This window comes from Chelonoidis abingdonii, chromosome 3 (genome assembly GCF_003597395.2).
Source record: "Chelonoidis abingdonii isolate Lonesome George chromosome 3, CheloAbing_2.0, whole genome shotgun sequence".
Classification (NCBI taxonomy): Eukaryota; Metazoa; Chordata; order Testudines; family Testudinidae; genus Chelonoidis; species Chelonoidis abingdonii.
Window position 1 is genome coordinate 21,383,875 of NC_133771.1, and position 21,979 is coordinate 21,405,853.

A 21,979-nucleotide genomic window follows, 5' to 3' on the forward strand; every position below is an offset into this window, starting at 1 on the left:
TGCCTGCTTCATGGCAAAAAAAAGCAAACCAAAGGCCAACACTTTTATCTCAACAAGGTAAAATACTCAGGGTAGATGGATGGATGGGCAGACAAGGCACATTAGAAATACCTATAATAGCTGAGTGGCTAAAACTGAGGGATATTTTTCTGTCTCGTGCATGTCGTATGTGTGTGTATGTGTGTATTCTTAAAGTGGAGCTTCATTTGTTTTCTTCAATACTGGAAACAAAAACCCTTCACGACAATTTTTATCATATGCACTTACAAAGTTTATTAGCTCAGGCAGATGACAAATTACATTTCTCCCCAATTTAAAAGCAGGTGTAGTGAAATTTGTGTGCGAACATCCAGTACGTTTATATTTTGAAGGGTTATTGATGCAAGTAGCACATGACATGAAAAAAAAAGCCTTTGGCTGATTTTTGCTGAGGATTTTTCTTTGGTGCAGCACTGAGAGTAAACATTAGAGTGGAAAAGTTAAACTTAAAAAGGTCCCTGTTACACTCAAACGAGAAGAATCAATATCCTTTTTTTTGGTGTGCTGTGCAGTTCTGCAGCACTGATTTGATGCACACATGGTGCACCGCTGTTTATTTTAGTCCAACCCTTGAGAGGGATAAGGATGGAAGACAGAAACACAAATCCCTGCAGAGATCACTTTTTGGGAAGAGAAGATAGTTGAAAATGGTTACTCGATTATTTTAAGTTATGTGTAACTCTCTAAGGTAACGATCTTGCATACAGATGCGCAGACAGACTCCTGCATAGCCCCATTGACTTCAGCGGGGGTCAGTCTGTGTCTAAATGTCCATCTTCCTTGATCTAATTGCAACATCAGAGCCTGTATTTTTTTTATGTCTTATTATCATGTCTTCTAGATTTTTCACAAACAATACTGAAGAGTTGCCAATTCTATGGCACCTAATAAAGGTAGAATAGGATTATTTAGAGGTGATGATATTGATATATTGATTAAAGATGTCTGTCAATTCTGTCAATGATGATACCAAACCAGAGCTGACATGGGAAATAACCTAATTCCTTTTTTAAGGAACCTCAGTTTTATATACCTTAGAATGTAAAAGGATAAAGTAATTGCTCATATGGGTGCAAGGGTTTAAAATTGATAAAGAGATCATCATAATCCTTCCTTTAAAAAGAAGATTAATATTGAAAAATTTCTGACTGGGAAGGGTTTTATAAATTCTTACATACAAAACCAGAGAGTTTTAATTCCATTGTTACTTTCTAAAGCTCTGGTAGTTAAAATTATTAAATAATATCAACAAATATTGATTGTAACCTGCCAAATAAAAGACCAGAAATTAACACCCCAGCCCACCTATTAAGAAAATGTCTGTATGATGAGATGAGCCTTGCGACCTGCGCAGTGCATTGTCAGACAATAGAACAGAAACAGTGAATCAAGACAGAGGTAACAAAAGGAACCTGCTTATGAAGATACACTGCTCACAAATGAGATGATTCCCAGGGCTGCAGGGCTGTATAGTACATTAAAATAAAGGTAGTTGCTGCCTCTGTGAGCTCTTACACTCTAAAGGGCAGACACACAGAAATTCAGCAGTGGGGATGCCCTTTTGTGTGTGTTTCCCCCTTCCCTTTCTTGTATATGGCTATAAACTCACTTTTGAGGTATCTGTCAGTTTGTAAGCTCTTTCGGGGAGGGACAGTATTTTTGTTCTGCATTTGTACAGCATCTAGCTCAATGGCATCCTGTTGCATTACTAAGGCTCCCAGGTACTATGGTAACACAAATTATAAATGAATGAAATTTTAAGCGGGACTGAAATGAAAAGAGCGTGGTGGTTTGATAAATGGGGATGAGAAAAGCATTCCATATACAGAGGGCAGTGTGATGATGAGTACAGAATAGTGGGAGGAGATGACCAAGGCTTAAGGCTGGTCTTGCTGACAGACTGGTAGGACCATGATGGGGGACGTGTGGTAATGCAGGATCCAAGATATAGTCGGGGATAGAACAGTGGAAGGCCCTGAAGACAAATTAAACTTGATGCAGAGCTTAAGAAGGAGCCACTGGAATGATTCAAAGTGACATGATCAAATGTATGAGAAAAAATCTTCTGGAGATCTTTGGACTAAGAGTGCTGTATAATTGCAAAATATTACTACTTTTCTGTGGTGGCCATCTTCTTACACTGGTCTGAGAAATGCTGGTTTTAATTAGAAAAATAATTGGCAAATTCAGTTCAGAGCTAGTGAGAACTGTTTCTCAGTGTATTAACTTTCAGATTATGGTGTCAAGCCAAATGAGTGCAGGTTTTTCTCTTTTTCATTAAAGCCATCTAAGCTGTAGGTCAAACGTTTGGATAAAAGTAAGTCTATGCAAATTTGCCTTTTGTTGTACATAGGCTATCTTTCCCTATTATATTATTTCAGAGTTTTCTGTTAAAGTTATAATGCTCTTAATCATCTTCTCTGTGATATCTAGAAGACCAAGGACAATGGTGGAACTATTCAGTCCTAATAGTTCTGCGGCTTAGGCTGGCACATGCATTCATTATAGGCAAATAGCATCTATAACGGGCTGCGTTATTCTCATTTATTTTGACAAATCTCAAAAGCTTATTTTTAAAAAAATAATCTTAACAAAGGGCTTAATTTTTTTGCTGCAATTAATGCTTTTCTTTAGGCTTAAGCACACTGTCCAATTATTATATAAACTCTACCAATCTCACTTCCCTTTAAGAAGTTTGTTAAATATTTTCTGTTTTAAAGTATGCAGCATTTTTCCTTCATGTATCTCACAAGAAGTGATTGTTTCAAACTGCATTTTGTATAATATTCTCCTGTCTGTAGAGGATGCTCACAGCCCTGAAGGGTGAGAGACCATTGCAGCAGGTACCTTAAAACTAAAGTAGATTAGAAAATGGACCCTGTAGATTTTATGGGCCTGATTTTCCTCTCATTAACAATGGCATAAAACCATTGGCTTCAATGGAATTATGTCAGGTTTACAACAGTAGAAGGAAAAGGAGAATCAGGCACTGTGTTTATTTTCATTTTATATCTTCCAAGAGTCTACTGGGAGTGGTGTTATGGGGAAGCAATGAGAGAAATGGTAAGAAAAAGGAGACCCCTCTCTCTGCCCAGATCCCCACAAAATGAAGAGCTAAAACACGTTACAGTCAATGAAGAAAATGTATTTATCCCTATGAAAGTCTTTTAGTACTTATTCCCATTGCATCAGGATTCTCAGGATCAGCAGGTAAGACTGACGCACTAACATCAGCATTCTCTTTGCAGCCAACTTCAGCAGCGTAGAAGCGCAGGTCATGAAACATCAGTTCTGCTGGGCTGGCCACTGTGTCCATATGCCTGACACTCGCCTCCCGAAACAAGTACTCCCGAAACAAGTACTTAATAGAGATTAAGTCAGGGAAGAAGGGCTTCCAGAGGGAAGTGGAAGCACTTCAAAGCCATACTGAAAGTACACCTTAAAAAAGGAGGCATCATCCTAACAAACTGGGAGGATTTGGTGCGGAACCAGAGGTGAAAGTAAGTGGGTACGGGCCAGTACAGAGGACCGGTAAGAAAAGGAGACTGACTGAGAGAGGGAGAGAGAAGCCTGCTCCCTGCATAAGAATAGTTTAAATTCAGCTGTTTCCTGATTGTTCAGCCCCCAGAGCTAGGTTTCTGGCATCCTTGTTAATTTCATTCACAGTAGCTGGGGGGAAGGAGTCGAGGGGAGGGTGTGTTTGACCATGGCAGGGGCAGTCCTTTTCTGCCCCCGGGGATGAGGGGATCTCTCCAATACTAATATACACAACAAATACAAGCATTTGGCTGCACAGCTTACTCCAAAGCTAAACTAGCAGGTGGAAGGGGAAAACTCACTGTCACATTGGTTTCTCTTCTCTTCCTCCCCTCCTCCAGCCAGGCTGCAGACAGCTCTGCATTCCTCCCATTCCCCTCAGCAGAAGTTTTCCTCTAGGCTCTAGCTTACAAGTAGGGAGACTGGCTGAGATGCCTGCTGCTGCTGCCTGCAAAAGGAACAGTTTAAATTCAGCTGTTCCCTGTGCAGTTCAGTGCCCAGAAGTTAGAAGCCGTTTCTGGCATCCTTGTTAAATTCACTCCCAGTTGTTGCTGGGTGTGTGTGACCATGCAGAGGCAGTTTTTTCTGCCTCCTGGTGTTTAGGGATCTCCTAAACACATCAAAATCAGGAACCATTTCCAAGTTCAAATCTCTCCCATTCCCTCCCCAGCAGAGGATCATGGTTGTGATGCCAAACTGTTTGCAGATCCTCTTTGAAATGTTACTGTTTAAAAAAAACAACACAGAGAACATGGAGAACATGGTGGAAAGACGTGTCATGTGATTAGGGTTTATTTTGGGCAAAGCAATTTTGCTAAAGCAACTAAAGATTCACAGGGAAGCAAATAGCCTCCATAGACAAACCACAAAGGGATTGGGGGGAAACTGAATATTCAGGAAATTATTGTGCCTCCTTTGAAAGAAATAGTAGTTTTCATTCCAATCCCCTTCTTTATATATTGACTTAAACACTGATATGTCCTTGGACATCGGTGGCAACCTCAGATCTCTTTTTGTTTTGTCCTGCTCAGAGTGCAGAGCCTGAAATTGACAAAACTTCTCTAAATATCATGTATATTTCATGAAGGCTATTCCAGTTGTCCTTCATTCACCTCTGACTTCCCTCCCCCTTCTTCCCCCCATGCTCCTTCCTGGCTGACGGACTGTGGTTTTTGCCTTGGTGTCATAAACATAGCTAAGGGTTAATGTCTCTTTCACCTGTAAAGAGTTAACAACAACACCTGACCAGAGGACCAATCAGGAACAAGATACTTTCAAATCTCAAGGAGGGAAGTTTTGGGTGTGGGGTCCTTTGTTCTGAGTGAGTGTGCTCTCTAGGCTCTGAGGGTGATCACACTATCTCCAGGCTCTCTAATCTTCTGTTTCCAATTTGTAAGTACAGGTAGAAAAACATATAGGCTTTTACATTGTTTTTCAGTATTTGCAGTGTGTAGTTGCTGGGAAATGTTTAATTGTATTTTTTCTGAATAAGGCTGTTTGTTCATTTTTTATAAGTTAAACAGACCCTGTAATATTTTCATTCTTGATTACAGAGACGATTTTTTATGTCTTTTCTTTTTTTTATAAAAAGCTTTCTTTTTAAGACTGTTTGATTTTCTTTCTAGTTGAGGCTCAAGGGATAGGAATTCTGTGCAGATTACTGTCTCTCTCAGGGAAGACTGGGAGGGGGAAAAGAAGGAGGGGGAAGGTGAATTGTCCTCTCTGTTTTGTAATTCAAGGAGTTTAAGTACAGTAATCTTCCAGGTAACCAGGGAGAGGAAGCCTGGGAGGAGGTAAAGAGGGGGAAGGGAAGTGGGTTATTTCCCTTGCTGTGAGACTCAAGGCATCTGAGTCTTGGGGTCCCAGGGAAGGTATTGGGGGACCAGAGTGTACCAGGCACTGGAATTCCTGGTTGGTGGCAGCGCTACAGGATCTAAGCTGGTAATTAACTTAGAGGATTCATGCAGGTACCCAAATTTTGGACGCTAAGGTTCAGATTTGGGAATTATAACTTATGACACTTGATTACTTACTCCTTGGCAGACCCAGCACAGCGGCACCTGCTGGCTGTCTGCAGGCAGCAGCCCACAGGGGCCAGTTGCTGGGGTCGCTGCTGGTCGGTAGCAGGCTGCAGCTGCATTGTTTGTGACACATTCATACACATACACATACATACAGTCAGAGGTGAAAGTAAGCCGTTCCAGTCCGGTATGGCGTACCGGCAAGAGCCAGTACGCCGTGCTGGACTGCATAGACTTCCACAGGGGGATGGAAAGGGCTCAGAGCTGCCCGTGGCTGCGGGCAGCCCTTAGCCCTTTAAATCCTGGCCGCGGCTAACATTTAAAGGGTTCAGAGCTCCCCGCAGCTGCGGGCAGCCCAGACCCTTTAAATCCTGGCCGCAGCTGAGATTTAAAGGGCTCGGAGCTTCTGCTGCTGCGGGCAGCCCAGAGACCTTTGAATCCCAGCCACACCTCTGGCAGCCGGGCTGGGGCCAGGATTTAAAGGGCTCCAGGCTTCCCTCAGTGGCAGGAGCTCTGGGCCCTTTAAATCCCTGCCGCAGCCCCGCAAAGCTTGAGGTTCACCCTGGCAGCCAGAGCCCCAGGCCCTTTAATTTGCCCCTGAGCCCTGGGGGGTTCCCAGCCACCTCTGCAGCTGGGAGCTCCTGGATGATTTAAAGACTCTGGGTCTCCCAGCCACAGCTGGTTCCCCAGGGCCTTTAAATCTTGAGAGGCCATGCCTTTTCTGGACGAGGCCATGCCCCCCTCAGGACTCCGGCAGTACCGGTAAGTCCTGAAAGTTATTTTCACCCCTGCATGGAACAGAACACAGTGGCACACCATACACCAAGCCACAGCCCACCATGAGAACAGACGTGCTCATGAGACAGAAGTGACACAGGAGGTAAGAAAGGGCATAACACTCCAGCTAACAACTATGTCTGCATCAATAAATAGCTCGTTTGTAAAACCCACTGGCAGTACAGATTATCAAAGAACCAGTTAGCAAAATGATACGGAAATATGACACTGTCTAGTAGCATTTGTATATGAGGACTGTCAGTGACAGAAAAGTATTCAGTGATTTGTTTGTATTAACTGTGTACTAAAATATTCTGCTCATTTTAAAGGCCAAATAGGTTTTTTTAATGGCTTGGTCATTTTTAATGGGATCTAATTAAGATGGACAAATTCCTGCCATTTTAACCCATGCAGACAGTACATATTTGAGTATTCTGGATTCTACAATTAATTGAATTTCATCTGAATAAAGCCCTAATTTTTTTACCCATTTACTTTGTATATAAAAATTCACATTCATAAGGCAAGTTTGGGAATCAGGCGCTGTAATATTTCTCCACTGCAATAATTTTAACAGAACATTTGTTATTTGTCCAAATGGTTATTTATGCTGTTACTTTTGTTCTCTCACAGTTTCACGATTAGGAAAATTAATGCAAAGTCTCCACCTAGTGGCCAACTATATTTCAATGGCTCAAAGTATTTTGGTGCTTATTCAATACACACTTTCAAAACCTCTCATTTAATCAAGTGAAAATAACGCATGCCAAGTATTTTAAATCACAAAATAGGAGTGAAAATCTGAGCTGTGGAAATAATAAAATCCCTATTCTACTGTGGATACAGAGACATTCATAGCTGCATTTCAGATTTGGTATCTAGTACACTCATTCCCATACTGTACCAGTCTTGCTAGTGTGCTGATTGCAAGACATTAAGGTTTGTGATGGACAGATTTCAGGGATCCTGGGCAGGCAGAGAACCATGGTTTTGTACAGGTGGTAAATGTGATGGCTTGTTGGTGCAGGGTGCAAACTGTAAGACTTTACAAGCTTTGCCTGTCAGATGATCAAAGAGCAATTTTAACAATAACCTTGGGAAAAGACAGAGTATTGTACTCCTCTGAATCAATGGGAAGCAAAACAATGGCAATCTAGGAGAAAAATAATGAAGGAACAAGACTAAACAGAAAATAAAATCTGAATTCAAAATGAAGATTGAAGGCTCTGCCTATGCAAAAATATTTGGAGGGAGGAAAAGTAAATGGTGTGTCCTCATCTCTGCTGAGGCCTGTGTGTGCTCCTATAATACATATATTATGATCATCAGTATTGCTACTCCTAATAATAGCTATAACACTAAATAATGTAACCTATATCCCTTGTGGTACAGATTAATCCCCATTGTATATTTATTAGAGCTTTGTCTTGATTTATGATTATTGCCAATAGAACCTAGAGTTTCTAATGGAGATTAGGGCCACGTTGAACAAGGCACTTCATAAACACAGTACAGAACAGCCTCTGCCTTGAATTGTACAGGAAACTATCTACTGTAACATAAGTAAAATTTTCAAAATCACCTAAGTGACTTAGGTTCCTGAGTCTCATTGAAAGTTGCTGAGACTCAGGTTCCAAAGTAGCTAATTCACTTTTGAAAATAGGACTTTGGCTTCCAGGTTAGTTATGTGATTTTGAACATTTTTACCCTGATTGTAATGATTGCCCATGGTCAAATGGAAAACTGTGGTAGAGCTGGGAATATTAATTTTAATGTGAAACCTTCTCTAAAGCCACTATGAGGAGAAACTGGAATCTTCCCATGCAAGCCAAGTAAGGAATGCTGAGATCATGGAGACCTAGAATATCAGGGTTGGAAGGGACTTCAGGAGGTTACCTAGTCCAAGCCTCTGCTCAAAGCAGGACCAATCCCCAGGCAGATTTTTACCCTGATTCCCTAAATGGTCCCCTCAAGGACTGAGCTTACTACCCTAGGTTTAGCAGGCCAATGCTCAAACCACTGAGCTATACCTCCTCCCCCTAGGGACAAAACACCAGGAATGATGTGCATCCATGTATATGAAGGTCCCTGCTGAGAGAGTAGACAGGGAATTCCTAAGAAACCAAAGGACTGCACTTCCCAGAGCAGCCTGGGAGAAAGAGAAACAACAAGCTAAACAACCAACATAGATGCCAATGTGCGAGGTTACTGTGTTAATTTTCACAATTTATATTTCTTGACTTGTAGTAGTAGCACTTCCCCCAGCAGTAATTACACAAGCAAGAAAGTAAACAATTTAACTCACTTTATTGTCAAACTTAGAAGCACAATTTGGATTTGGAGTGTTGTTATTTAGAGAGTAAGTGTTGACTGTCCATCCCACAAAATGAAACAGGCTCCACCCCAGGGGAGGAAGAGCAAACAGCTCAGAATCCTTTCCAGAGAGGTCAAGGTCACAAGCAGCTTGGGAAAGGCTGTGGTCCCTGCTCTGAGAGGTGCCACAGACAATGAATAGGAGTTCATGTTTTCATAATATTCTAAACTTCGGGACACAAGACATGCTGAGCTGCTGTTACACTTGTTTATGCTCTTCCCTTGTGAAACAAACCCCAGCAGGGAAACTGGCAGTGAGCTTGCTTTCACTTTTAGCCAGCATTTAAACTGAGGAAATACAACAAAGAGGTACTTGTGACCATCTGTACCCCTATGCTCACCCCTTTTGCATTGGATTATGGTAAATCTTGTACAAAGTATGTCTTGTGAGGTAATATTTGAAAACTCATAATTTGCAGATTATTGCCTTGGTAAAATATGTGTGACATCACTGTGCATAAAGTTATAAGATTGTGTGTGTGATATTAATGAGACAGGTTCCAACCACTCTGGAGGGCAGTCACCCAGTTCCCCAGAGACAAAAGGCTAGCCAACGCCTCAGCCAGATGTCAATGAGATCAAATGGATCATCACCTGATTAAGTGGCCACTCTTTGGCAGGAGAGAGGGTGTGAGCAAAAAGTACATTTTGACAAAGAAGCGGCTCAAGGTTCCTGTCCACATAGACTTTCTGTCACCTAAACTTCAGCTGGAGATGATTCTTGTGCAAGAGTAAGGGCTATAAGAGGAGTGAACAGATGCTCCAAATAATTTCTCCCTTTCTCTCTACCAGTGGCATCAACAACACTTGAAAAAAAAAGGAAGCAGCATTGGACTGGGGGGGATCCTGACTGAAGGATACAGACAGTAAGGCTGTTGAAGCTTGTGGTGAGATAGACTTTTGCTTTGAATTGACTTAGCTTGTTAAAGAAGCAGAGAATCCTGTGGCACCTTATAGACTAACAGACGTTTTGGAGCGTGAGCTTTCGTGGGTGAATACCCACTTCGTCAGACGCAGGTAGTGGAAATTTCCAAGGGTAGGTATATATATGCTAGCAAGCAAGCTAGAGATAACGAGGTTAGTTCAATCAGGGAGGATGGGGCCCTGTTCTAGCAGTAGAGGTGTGAAAACCAAGGGAGGAGAAACTGGTTCTGTAACTGGCAAGCCATTCACAGTCTTTGTTTAGTCCAGAGCTGATGGTGTCAAATTTGCAGATGAACTGAAGCTCAGCAGTTTCTCTTTGAAGTCTGGTCCTGAAGTTTTTTTGCTGCAGGATGGCCACCTTAAGGTCTCTATAGTATGGCCAGAGGTTGAAGTGCTCTCTCGGTTTGTATTCTATTCCTGAATCTGATTTGTGTCCCTATCTTTCCGTAGTGACTGTCCAGTTTGGCCGATTAGCAGAGGGCATGCTGCACATGATGCGTATATTAATTGGTGGCATCGGAATGACAGTGATGGTATGGCTGATCTTGGTTAGGTCTGTGGTGTGGTCGCTGGTGTGTATGTGGGCAGAGTTGGATTGAGTTTGTTGCATGGTGGTCTGAGGTTAGAGTTATAATGGTACGGTGTGCTGCTGTGAGAATATAAAGTTCAGGTTGGGCAGCTTGTCTGTGGGCAAGGATTGGGCCTGACCACCCAGACCTGTGAAAGTGTTGGATGCATTGTCCCAGGATGGGTGGTAATCCCTGATGATGCGTTGGGAGGGTTTTAGCCTGGGGTGTAATGTGAGGCCAGTGGAGTCCTGTTGGTTTATTTCTGGTTTTCTTGCAGTAGGAGGCTTCTGGGTACACGTCTGCTCTGTTGATCTGTTTCCATAATTTCCTCGTGCAGGTATAGGGGGGGGAATTCGTAGTTTTGAGAATGCTTGGTGGAGATCTTGTAGGCTGTTGGTCTCTGTCTGAGCAGGTTTAAGAGCAGATGCGGTTGTACCTCAGTGCTTGGCTGTACAATGGATCGTGTGATGTGCCCGGATGGAGTTTGGGAGGCGTGAGGTAGGCATAGCGGTCGGTAGGTTTTCGATATAGGGTGGTGTTAATGTTGACATCACTTTATTTGCACGCGTGGTGTCTAGAAAGTGGACCTCCGTAGATTGGTCCAGGCTGAGGTTGATGGTGGGGGTGGAAGGTTGTTGAAACCTCCGTGGAGAATTTTTCTAGAGTCTCCTCCCATGGGTCCTGCGTCTGATGAAGTGGTATTTGCCCACGAAAGCTGCACGCTCCAAAATGTCTGTTAGTCTATAAGGTGCACAAGGATCTCTCTGCTTTTACAGATCCAGACTAACACGCTATCCCCTCTGATACTAGTCTGTTAAGAGTTTACATATTAGTTATGTTTTAATCTTTATTTCTTTGTAACCAATTCTGACTTGTATATCTCATTACTGTGTCACTTTAAACTATATTCTTTGTAGTATAAATTTGTTTGAATATCTAGCTAAACCAGTGTACTTGGATTGCAGTATTTGTAAACTCCATTTTCAATAACAAAAGGGGAGGGATATGCTCAGTGGTTTGTGCAGCCTGCTAAACCAGGGTTGTGAGGCTTCAATCCTTGAAGGGACCATATTAGGGATCTGGGTGCAAAATCTCTCTGGGATTGGTCTGCTTTGAGCAAGCAGTTGGACTAGATGACCTCCAACGGTTCTTTCAACCTTCATATTCTATATTTGTGCATATTATCTTTATATTAATGATGATGGACTTTATATGAGCTTGTATCCTCCAGAGGGTGCTGGGCAGTACAAAGGCATATTCTGGGGGAAACTGGACTGGGAGTTTGGGCTGGTGTTGTAACTGCAGTGTAATTCATCAGTGGGCGGCTACAGCACTCCTACAGTATAGCCTGGTGTGACTTTACAATGCTGAAGGCAGACCAGGATGTTTGCTCTCATAGCAAAGCAGTGTAAAAGGCACCCACATTGGAGAAGTGAGGGGACACAATTGTCCATCAGTCCAGTTGCACCCCATGGTTGTTGTATAGGTATCCCAGCAAATCATTTTCCTCATTAGAGTGTGCAAACAAGAAACAAGAGAGGGCAGCTTGAAGCAGCTAAGACTGATCCTTTAAACAGGGCAGCAACTTTTCAAAGCGTGGCTTGAATCTTAATTTAGTTCACTCTAATTTAAGGTTTCACATGCCAAGTAATCTTTTAATGTTTTTAGAAGAACCATACGTGTCCGATTAACCGGTACTATACTATATAACTAAACCTCTTGTTGATAATGTAAAGTAATAAGGTTTTTTAAATGATTTAAGAAGCTTCATCGTAAATAAATTAAAGAATGCAGACCCCCCAGCAGTGGCAGACCCAGGCAGTGTGAGTGCCGACTGAAAATCAGCTCGTGTGCTGCCTTTTGCACCACTGATGCCATAGTTGTTGACCTACTCTACTCTTTAGAATACACAAGTTTAAAACAAACAGTGGATGTAGGATTCCAGCCCTCGAACTAAAATCCTACCACGCTCATTGTTCCAGAGCACACAGGTAAAGTACCTCAGCATATCTAAGGAAAATGTCTCTCCAAATCTGGATTCTTTGTCAACTTCATGACACCACTACACTAAACATTCTGAAATTCTGATACTCTGCCACTCCCTACAAAGCCCAGGGCCCACAGAGAAGCAGTAATGCCCAACACCTTGTACGTACTCATTCAATAGCAGCAAGAACTGTGGAAATTTTCTCCAGATCACCACAGCACAGAATAAAGAAATTAGGAGCAAAAAAACACTTTATAGGTCAGCTACTCTACACCCTCCACGTCCTCAGGGATCAGCCCAGGGTGTTCCTTCAAGCACTTTGTCTAATCTAGTTTAAATAAGCCCATAGACGAAGGCTTCAACCAGCTTCCCTTGGGATCTTATTCTCCATTCTAAATAGACCTCATTTCCAGGAAAGTTTAAATTATTTTTCATTTCCTCCCATTACTCCCAGTTACTTATAGTTATATTACACTTTCATGCAGCAAAACTTATTTGAACTGCAATAGTCGCTTTTTAAAAACAAAAAATTTCCTTACCACAATATTAATAAACTTCTATTATTTACAGAGGTTTTTCTTTTTGAAGGGAATTTAATTCTGGTGAAAGGTTCCAGAGTAACAGCTCTGGAAAGGAAAATCCTCTATTTATATCCACAAATCAGCTAAAACATATCAGTGCAAGATCCCCTACAAATGTGACCCAACCAAAAACTAGGTTTTACCACAAGGGAGACAGATTAGATCAGTCTTCAAGCCCTTTATATATTTTTTTAATTTTTGGCGGGGAATTTTAAAAAGGATAATAGGAAAACTGTTTTGGTGTGTTATCAGCCATTACTACATCACATAGCTAATAAGCATTCTATTGTTATGGCTGGTTTAAATAAGAAATGGATATTTGTCACTAACTAATTTAATCCAGGGAAGTCAAGGTTAACAATGCCCCCCTCTCCTCCCCAAAAAAACCCTCAAAAGGTTCCTAAAGGAAAAAGCAGCAACAAAATACTCTCCCCCTGAAACTGCTGTTGCTGAGATTGTCAAACTCCAGACCTTTCCCATGACTTTGCAATTGCCGTCCCCCAAGAATTTAGGTCAGGAACTGTGCTGATCTGCAGCCCTCCCAAAGGAGAAGATAGCTTGCTGGAGCTGACTTTATATTTTTGAAGTAAGATATCCCATCAGAACAAGTTTCATTTCAAAAAGAAAAAAGCAAAGCAAAATAGACACAATCTTCCCAAAAGAGATTCTGTTTCTGCATTTTTAGAGTCTGTCACCCCAATCCTATACACAGAAACATAGGATCTACTTTTCGGGTGAGGGACAATAATTACTCTAAAGCAAGACTTACAAAGTCATTATTGATAGGCAAGGCCCCTATCCTTCAAAAATGCAGGTACATGCTTAACTTTAGGCACTGGCCTTGACAGATTCAAAAATGGGATTTAGGCAACTAGCTTATGCTTTAGGCACCTAAATCCCAGGATCAGGCACCATTGGTATTTCTGAAACCCTGGGTGCCTATGTTTCTGCTTCTGCATACTACTGCTCCACTCTAGGCATCCAAAACGATGCACAAACTGGGGCATTCCTTACCAGATCGAGCTCCCGGGTCAAGCTCAAACAAAACAGCCAGGGGACTTAGGCACTTAAACTATTTCCAGCAAGAATGAATTAGGCAGACACTAAACTCCATGCAAAATGGCTAGAAGAGATGTTGGCACCACCCACCTTATAATGCACTAGTAAGAGCAGTCATCAGGAATGTACGAGACCCAAGCTCAATTCCCCCCTCTTCTGCGGAGAAGGGAATTGACCAGTTGGGGGACTCTGCTCAGAAAACTGAACAGGTCTATGGGATATTCTGATGTTGGGCTCCCTCCATCTTTCCTGTTGAAGCTGTTCCACTGTGGAAAAATAATGGAAGAGCCATTGCTCCAGATTAGCGAGAGAGCACAAGCTTGATACTAAAAAGAACAGGAGTACTTGTGGCACCTTAGAGACTAACAAATTTATTTGAGCATGAGTTTTCGTGGGCTACAGCCCACATCTGAAGAAGTGAGCTGTAGCCCATGAAAGCTTATGCTCAAATAAATTTGTTAGTCTCTAAGGTGCCACAAGTACTCCTGTTCTTTTTGTGGATACAGACTAACACGGCTGCTACTCTGAAACCAAGCATGATAATGTCTCTATAGCAGGGGTGGCCAAACTTACTGACCCTCCAAGTCACATATGACAATCTTCAGAACTTCGAGAGCCAGGGCACATCTGCTGGGGCTTGGGGATTCAGCCCCCACTTCTGCTGAAGCCTCAAGCCCTGGCAGCTGCACCCTGTAGGGCTGGGCTGAAGCCCTGAGAATCTCTCCCTGCTGGGCAGAAGCCAGAGGTGATGCATGGGGAGGGGGCACATGGGGTAATGTGCAACCCCCCTCCACCACTGCCAGAGTTTGCTGGCCACGTTCAGTCACATGGTGGCACCAGGACCTCTCCCAGCATAGCAGCTGCTGGAGCTGGCAAGCTGCGTCCATGGGGTGAGACAGTGGCAAACAGCTGGGAGCTGCAGGGAGCGCGACTACTTTTGCTGTTGCCTTTCCTCAAGGAGCTAAAGCAGTGTCCCCTCCCTGCAGCTCCCAACTGTTTGCCGCTGCTTCTCCATGTGGAGCTAACACCTGGGACCTGCAGAGAGGGGCCACTGAGGGTAAGAAGGTGAGCATGCCTGGAGGTGTGTGACTCAAGCTCTTGCGGGAGGGGGCAAACCTTTAAATTGTCATCCTCTCCCCAATTCTCAGCAGGCACCAGTCATCTCTGGCAGAAGCCCCTACACCCCCTCTGCCATCTCATCACAAGGCAGAAGCCCCTATCTGCCCCCTCCCCCACAGTCTGGTAGGCAGAGGGGGTGTAGGGGGGGAGAATGGAAGTGGAGTTGGGGGCTCCACAAGCCACTTTTTAACTGTAAAAGAGCCCTGTGGCTCGTGAGCCGCAGTTTGGCCACCCCTGCTGCATAGCTAGGTGGTTAGAACACTTCTGGGATGTGGGACACCCAGTTCCCTTGCTTCAATGGCTCACTGGCACAGCTTCAACAGGAGAGATACCCTCCAACAGAATGGAAGTTAGGAGTTTAAATATCATTATAGATCTGGATCTAAATGACTTTCTAAAATGTATGCTCTACTTCAACCAAAAATTACAGGTTAGATTCAGGAATCACTGGGTGAAATCCTATGGCTATACTATGGACAAAATCAGATTAAATTATGATAATGGTGCCCTTTGGCCTTAAAATCTATGCAGGAATTCTGATCCCATTGAAGTCAATGGTAAAACTCTCAGATTTAAATTGAGCCAGGATTTCACCCCAAGAATCTATAAATTAGACAACATTCACCTTCCACTTCTCAATCTTTTCCACTGGTATCTTTAGTGAATTGGTCTTACTCATTTGTCTCCAGCTTTCTAAAGATAAGGCTTGAACAACACTGTATCTGAAGAATGGTGTAATAAAATTTTAAATGGAGCAGATACCAAGGGTATGTCTACACTACAAAATCAGGTTGAATTTATAGAAGTCGATTGTTTAGAAATCGATTTTATACAGTCGATTGTGTGTGTCCCCGCTTAAGACTATTAACTCGGTGGAGTGCATCCACAGTACCGAGGCTAGTGTCAACTTTTGGAGCGTTGCACTGTGGTAGCTATCCCACAGTTCCCGCAGTCTCCGCCACCCATTGGAATTCTGGGTTGAAATCCCAATGCTTGATGGGTCAAAAACATTGCCGCAGGTGGTTCTGGGTACATGTCATTAGGCCCTCCCTCCATGAAAGCAATGGCAGACAATCGTTTCTGGCCTTTTTTCCTGGGTTACCCATGCAGACACCATACCACGGCAAGCACGGAGCCTGCTCAGCTCACCATCACTGTACGCCTCCTGGGTGCTGATAGATGTGGTACTGCATTGCTATACAGCAGCAGCTCATTGCCTTTTGGCAGCAGATGGTACATTACAATTGGTAGCCATCATTGTCATCTCCAACGTCGTCGCCAACGGCCAACAATTGTTTCAGTGAGGTGTCTCAGGGGCACCTTGAAAAGTTTAGTGGAGATTCAGTCCTGCTTGGAATAGTGCGGGGAAGGATAGCTCATTGTTTTGAGCATTGGCCTGCTAAACTGAGGGTTGAGTTCAATCCTTGAGGGGGCCATTCTGTGTGACAGTTGTGTGTGTTTTTCCTTGATGCAAACCCACCTCCTTTGTTGATTTTAATTCCCTTAAGCCATGTCGTCAGTCGACCCTCCCTTGGCACTGCTGCGGGTCCCTGTTATAGCCTCTGTCTTTCATGCCCTTGGAGACTTTTTCCAAACGTTTGGGCATTTCATCTTTTCGAACGGAATTCTGATAGCATGGATTAGTCACCTGCAGATTGCCAAGCTGGCCAAACAGGAAATGAAATTCAAAAGTTCGCGGGGCTTTTCCTGTTTACCTGGCCAGTGCATCAGAGCTGACAGCGCTGTCCAGAGCAGTCACAATGGAGCACTCTCGGATAGTTCCCGGAGTCCAATACCATTGACTTGCGACCATACTACCCCAAATTTGAACCGGCAAGGTCGATTTCAGCACTAATCCCCTTGTCAGGGAAGGAGAACAGAAATCGATTTTAAGAGCCCTTTAAGTTAAAAAAAAACGGCTTTGTCGTGTGGACGGGTGCAGGGTTAAATCGATATAACGCTGCTCAATTTGACCTAAACTCATAGTGTAGACCAGGGCCAAGTACCAAGCTGAAAAGGCCAGTATGAGAACTGAACAGAATACTAGAATGAAAGCAATTTGTTTTGCTTAAGTGATGACTATCTTCCATACGGAGTTTGTAAGCAATTCTAAACTCATACTAGCATAATTCAGGAGTAACTCCACTTAAACAGAGTTAAATTACTGTTCCAGTAGTGTAAGATCTCATTATAAAATCCTATATACACAGAGGAAGTGGTTAATCAACCCAATAAGCCTTTATATAATTAGTAGAACTTGGCAGGAAACAGTTTTGTGTTGCTTGAGAATTTTCAAATTTGGAATTTCTCCCCGGCCCAACTCAAATTGGGATGAAAAGTCAAAATCTTCAATCTTCTACAAATAAACAAACCAAAACAAATTGGTCTGGGTCAATCAGATCATTTCAATCTTTTTTCTGCACTTTAATTTTTTTAAATATAAATTAAGTTAAATTTCAAAAGAAAAATTCATTTTGAACTGAAAAGCTGAAACTTTTCACTTGGAAAATGTTAAAACAGGACATTTTAACAATTCAAAACTTTAAGCATTTACTTGAGTTGTGAAATTGGTCAAAACTGACCCTTTCCCAAGAACAGTACTGGTTTCAATTAATCTGCATTTTCTGGCCAAAAATGTTTTGCCAAAAAATTCCCCACCAGTTCCAGCGATTAGGTAAATCTTCAAGCACATTTGGCCTATGTACATTGAGTACTGGGCTCAATACATGGCAACTAGGTGAAATTCTATGGCCTGTGTTATACAGGAGATCAGATCTAAAGCCCTTCTGGCTTTAAAAATCTGACTCTAGAACACAAATATAAATAGTCTGATCCTATGGTCTTTATTTAGATCAAACTCCTATTAAAACCAACTGGATAAATACTGCAAGATCAGGTCCAAAATCTGCAAGTTATTTATTCTCTCCTAACATCTCAGCACACTGATGGTTTTGGAGAACCAATTATGGCAATATATATTATACTGGAAAAACAACTCCTGGAATGAAAGACTTTAGGGTGAAATTTTTTAAAAGCACCTAAAGGATTTAGGAACATAAATCCCACTGAAAGGCAGTGGGACTTGCACTGCTAAGTCAAGCCCTTTTGAAAATTCCATCCCCTGTGTGTGTGCATATGGGGAATTTTTTTTTTTTTTGTAAACAACCACCGCCTCTCAATTAGTGAATGTAATTGCAAATCTTAAAGGTCCTTAAATTCCTTGCCTTTTTCTTTTTAGTGTTCTAACTGCATTATCAAGTCTATCATCGTTTGTTTTTGTCTTTGTTCTAGAGTTAGATAGAAAAATTCTCAGGGCACAAATTTTGTCTTTTTCTTTTAATTCAAATATCTTGCTTTATAATTTGAATTCTTCATTGTTCTTTCACAATGCTAGGCCTGTCTGTAAGATACTGTAGAGATTTTACTACCCATCTATATTTCTTTTCTATAACGCAGTGTCACCATTTTCCAACATCAACAAGAGAACAGAATTCCAATCAAGCTCAGGAAAAGTGGAATAAACAGGAATAAGCATACCAAAAATCAAATAAGCCGCACCATTTAAGATTTGCCTTACATTCACAGAGCCACCAGATGGCAGTATAACTCAAACATGAACTATCAGAAACAGACACCAAGTCAGTCTAAACTTTGCTTTATAAAACACTGCCACAAACCTCATGACAAATCAAAAACATGCTAGATAAGATAGTCTATTCTGAAACTGTAGATAATAGAGTGAGATATCCTCCCTATTTGCACTATTTCAACCAAGATGTTCCCAATTACAAGTATATAGTGTAATGCATTGAGTTTCAAACTGTGGGACACATGAGGTTATAAAGGAATAAGAATTCCTCTCAATACCTGCGTCTCCTGCTCCAATTACTACTATGGCTGCCAGACTGGAAGAACAAGGAAGGAAAGAGGGATCAGGAGTGAGGGGGTGTGGTCTCTCTCCATGCAGGTGGTGTGGGGGATATTCCCACCTGTTCACCTCTCAAGGCTGATGCACAAGCACCCCTATGGGAAGTGGTTACTCTGCCTGCACAGGCTCTTTCACATGCATTCTGAGTATCACCCTAGAGCCAGAACAACCTGTGGCCTGTGGTAATTCTGGTGGTCCTAAGGGCAGGTGCATGAGGGTTACAGCACGTCTGCCTGTGTCTTGCTGTTACCACCTCCCTGGACTATGTCCCAGGCAGGGGAGGCTTGCAGGCCAGGGAGCAGGGGGTGCCTTGCCCAACAGGGGCTTCCAGTGTACACATTTATCGTCTCCATTTCTCTTCTGTCACTGCCACTGTTTCACATCTACTCCCTCCTCTAAGCCATCCACTTGCATATCTTATCACCTCCCTGGTTCCCTTTTCTATGTCACCTTCATGCTACCTCTTATGCAGGTATATCTCTCTCCCTGAAAAACATGTCTATTTAAGCACGTTCCCCATTCCTTCCAACCGTTCCAACTGTCCAACCGCAAAATGTTGCATCTTCAGTAGAAAAAATGGTATCTCTGTATGTGTATGTTGGAGCCCCATCCTATTGTAAAAAAATAATTAGCTACTGGAAAACAAGCATTTATGGTAACTATTATATACATAGAATATCAGGGTTGGAAGGGACCTCAGGTCATCTAGTCCAACCCCTTGCTCAAAGCAGGACCAATCCCCACTAAATCATCCCAGCCAGGGCTTTGTCAAGCCTGACCTTAAAAACCTCTAAGGAAGGAGATTCCACCACCTCCCTAGGTAACCCATTCCAGTGCTTCACCACCCTCCCAGTGAAAACATTTTTCCTAATATCCAACCTAAACCTCCCCCACTGCAACTTGAGACCATTACTCCTTGTTCTGTCATCTGGTACCACTGAGAATAGTCTAGATCCTTCCTTTTTGGAACCCCCTTTCAGGTAGTTGAAAGCAGCTATCAAATCCCCCCTCATTCTTCTCTTCTGCAGACTAAATAATCCCAGTCCCCTCAGGCTATCCCCATAAATCATGTGCTCCAGCCCCCTAAATCATTTTTGTGGCCCTCCGCTAGACTCCTTCCAATTTTTCCACAGCCTTCTTGTAGTTTGGTGACCAAAACTGGACACAGTACTCCAGATGAGGCCTCACCAATGTCGAATATACTTTTGCATTGTATACAATGGGATATATTCATTATTTTGTTCTCAGAACATCTGGAGATCCAATACAGAATTCTATCCAGCGGCATGCAAATATGGTGGCCTGAGTGCTTGTTTGCATGAGGACCATCTCTGAGTTACCAGGTCTCCAAGACCCAGATCCATAAAGGGACTTAGGCATTGCAATGCCTAACGTTTAAGCTACCTAGGAATCAGCAGAATAGCAATGGGATCCGCAAAGCCTGGGTCGGGGCCCAGGCTCTGAACCAAAGAATGGGATCCACAAAATCCAGCATGCTATCCCATTGGAGATGTTGATGAGGGAGTGTGTCTTAAGCCTCTGCCCCTCTGATTGAGTACAGCGCCAAAGTCCAGGTTGCAGGGAGGCACCTATCTCCACCTGCAATTTGCAGCTGTGAACGCTCTTCTGAAGTATATTGTTTCTTGCGAGAATGAGTTAGGCAGGTATCAACCTTCACATAAAATGACTGGAGGAGGTGGTGGTGGTAGTGGTGCTCTCCCTCATAACTTCTGGCACAGTTGTTGGAACAATCACACAAGATGTGGGAGAACCAAGTTAAATTCCCCTGCACATACAATGAGGAGAAAAGAATTGAACATGGGGGTCGATCACCCCTAACCACTAAGCTATGGGATAAGATATTCTAATGTGGGTCTCTTTCAATCTCTCCTTTTGAAGCTGTTCCATTTTGGATAAATATTTAAATAGTCACTGCGCCACAGAGAGATAGCAAGAATGCCTATATAGCCTGATGGTTAGGGCCTCCATCTAAGAAATGGGAGACCCAAGGTGCAGTTCCCCTGCTTCAGTGGCTCTTTGGAGAATTAAAGTGGGACAGCTTCAATGAGAGAGAATGAGGTCCTACTATATCAGATCCCACAAGACGGATGGGAGAATGCCTATTTCCATCTGGTTTGTGGATCATGATGAGGTTTAGGCACGAGATAGGCATCTGGGAACCTGCCTGAGGCAGTGCACACACCCAGAACCAGAAACTTTAGGGGACTTTTACAGCAAAAATGTAGACACAGAGTGAGTTTAGGTGCTTTCAGGATTAGATGGCAACAAAATGGGGGCTTTGTAGATAGCAGTGGGGCCTAAAACTATGACTTAGGTGCCTAAATTCCTGATATAGGCACTGAAGTTCCTTTGTGGATCTTGCCCCAAGTGCCCTGGATGTGGAATTGCTAAATAACCTAGCTTTCCCACCCTTGCTTGGGAGCATCTGTGGTCACCAATTTGGGTTGGTGACATTTTTAAGATCAATTCAAACAAAAGATTAGCTCAGGTCTGCTACCAAATTAGACAGGCCTCAAGATCATTTGCAACAAAAGTGAGAATGGATACTTCCACTGATGTTGGTTGACTGACAAAAGTGGCAAGGCAGTTTACGGAGTTTTTCCTTGTCTTGAAACCTAAAGATTTAATTTTCTGACTTGCCTTTTTGCTTGACCGCCACTTCCAAAGACCTTTAAGTGCCAGAATTCCTCTCCAATGAAATCCCCACATCCCCATTTTCTCTCTCTCCCTCCCTATCGATCTTCAATGAAGAGCCCCTCTTCCACTCTCTCTCCGGCCCATCATTTATCCTAGCTAAGGATTGAACACAAGTTCCCTTGGGACATGGTTCAGGTTACTCCACCGTCAACCAGGGAGGATTACCAAAATCAGCAAGAGGTAATTCCCTCTTTGGGGACTAATGCATATGCAATCATATGGCACTCATCAGTTGAAAAAATTGCCACTTTCTCAAACATCGCCTTACGAATTTTCACACTAAGACCTCCCTCTTTTTAAACAAGGCATATTAAAATTAGGCTTATATAGTATTATGAATTACTTCA